Source organism: Gekko japonicus, unplaced genomic scaffold, assembly GCF_001447785.1.
Source record: "Gekko japonicus isolate JY-2015 unplaced genomic scaffold, Gekko_japonicus_V1.1 scaffold131, whole genome shotgun sequence".
Classification (NCBI taxonomy): Eukaryota; Metazoa; Chordata; class Lepidosauria; order Squamata; family Gekkonidae; genus Gekko; species Gekko japonicus.
In genome coordinates, this window is record NW_015167061.1 from 2,289,154 (window position 1) to 2,291,502 (window position 2,349).

Here is a 2,349-nt window from a genome sequence, read left to right on the forward strand (position 1 = left end):
CCCCCGGATCCTTATGCAGTCCCTGGGATTGCTTCTCAGTCCCAAATTACTTGTCTGGAATTCCAGGGACAAAAGTCCAGGGCTCTTTTGAACAATGGTGCTGAAAGGCATCCAGCGCCTCGCACGCAAGCCCACGCGAGGAGCACTGCTTCTTGCACGTCCTGCCTCGGGATCAGGCCCTGTGAGACTCAGTGGGGCTTACTCCCAAGCAGACACCCATCAGGTCACACACCCCTTTTCCCAGTCCCACTGAAACCAAACTGCTCTGTTGGGCAATACGGAGGCGTTCCACTGGCCGCAAGGGGGCTTGGTTCACAAAAGGTTCGCTGGGTCAGAGACTCTCCCGACCACCCGAGGGGCAAGGAACAGCCTCGGGGTTCTTTCCTGCTAAGTCACAAGGCCCAAGGCTAGGCCCCGACTGTTAAAAAGCAGTTGTTTTACCGCACTCAGTCCAATAATTGCAGGAACCTGGAGAGAGAGAGATGGCCATGCAAAGCCCTCCCCGGCAGAAGCCCTCGCTTTTTTTACCCTCAAGAGAAAGTCACACCTCGCACGCCCACACACCCCATAAACATCCGCACCACCCCGAACGTACTTTGGCCATCCCAGGGCGTGGTCCTGGGAGGCTCTTCTGAGGTGGGAAGGAAAGAAGGCCCATCGTTGTCAGCACCGGATGCAGCAGGGAGGGAGGGAGGGGGTGGAGAAAGCTCCCTCCCCAGTCAGGGAGAAGATGGGGAGCAGGAAGGAAAGCAGGAGGGAGACTCAGAAGGGGGGGGGTAGCCAGCAGAAGGCTTTCCAGAATCTCTCCTGGGCATGTGCAGAGTGAAGGGAGTGGGGGTGGGGGCCAGTGCCAGTTCAGGCCTCTCTTCGGGTCTCCAGGGGTCAGCCCAGCTCAGGTAACAGATTTGGTGTCACCCACACCTTGTCAGAGGTGAAGGACCCAGCAGCCCCTGGCTGGGAGGAACCCACCCCCAGCATTCTGCGCCCCGGAGGACTCACAGCCTCTGCCCCCCCCGCCCCTCCCCTCGCCCCGTCCGGAGGAAAGACCCGTGCTGAGCGCATGGGGAGGAGGGCAGCTGCGCCAGAACGCAGCCTTGGCTGATGGCCTCCAGTCTCCTGGTTCGGACATCACTCCTCCACCACCCGTCTCCCGCACTCCGCTCCAGGAGGCAGCTTGGCTAGCTAATGCTCCCTCTAAGCTGCGGAGTCTTGTGATCTCCTGGCCTTAAAGTTGTGAGCGAGCGATTTGGCTGCTGCATAAATTAATTTGCTCTGGAGCCCTCCTTCCTGAGCGAAGACAAAAATCTGTGAGCCGGAGGCTAAAAAACTGTGAGCTAGCTCACACTAACCCAGCTTAGAGGGAACACTGGACACAAGTTCCCAGTAGAGGAGGGCAGAGCCAGGATCGGGGCCCGCCCTGCGCAGCTATAAGGCGGATGCTGCGGAACGGTGCTGTCCAACAAACATTCTGGCAAAAGCGCATCAGACCCTCCCCGGCTGAAGTCTGCAAAAGCCCCCCCCCCATGCATGCAGTCTGTGGAGCATTCAGTGCGGGGGGGGGGGGGGGGGGGGGGAGTAGGTGGATGAATCCTGTGTCTGTGGTGGCGAAAAGCTACATTCAAGTAGCACCTTAGAGAGCAACGAGATCTTGGGGGGAGGGGCATATGCTTCTGAAAATCAAACCTTCCTTTGCCAGGTCCGAGTGGAAAGGTTTCCTCTAGGGAAAGGGGCAAAGAGGACCCAGAGTGATTTCAGATCCTGGCTACAGAAGAGTCTCTCTGGGCTTTGGGAGAAAAGGTGTCCTTTGGGGAAACGGAGCCAAGTCGGTTCCTTCCAGTCCTGTATGGCTGGGGTGGGGGTGGGGGTGACCTTGCTGGTCCCATTCTTGATAAAGCCCCATTTGGCAGATCAAGGAATAAGGGAGGGGGCTCTGCCTCTTGGAAACAGCTCTCTGGCAGCACCTCAAGCAAAGCCTCTCCGACCGGGAGGGAGGGAGAGAGGATGTCCGTCCACAGAGGACGTCTCTGTTTAAATTGCTGAGCCCACTCCCACATATATGACCACACCTACTTTCATGTCACCCCAAAAAAGTTACACTGCACGAAAGCAGCCATCGGTCCCTCCTCACTCTCCACACCTGCACAGACCAAGACCAAGAGGCGCTCGGGTGAAGACAGCCTGGAGGAGCAGCGTTTGGGGCTGCTGTCCCCCGGAGCCGTTGCCCTGTCCCCCGCTCGGAGCAGGCCCCGAAAGGCACTTCAGCTTGGAGGACAGAGGCGGGAGGAACCAGGATTACACAACCGCTAGCTCATTCCGGGCACCCGGCCAAGTGCCACACGTGACACACAC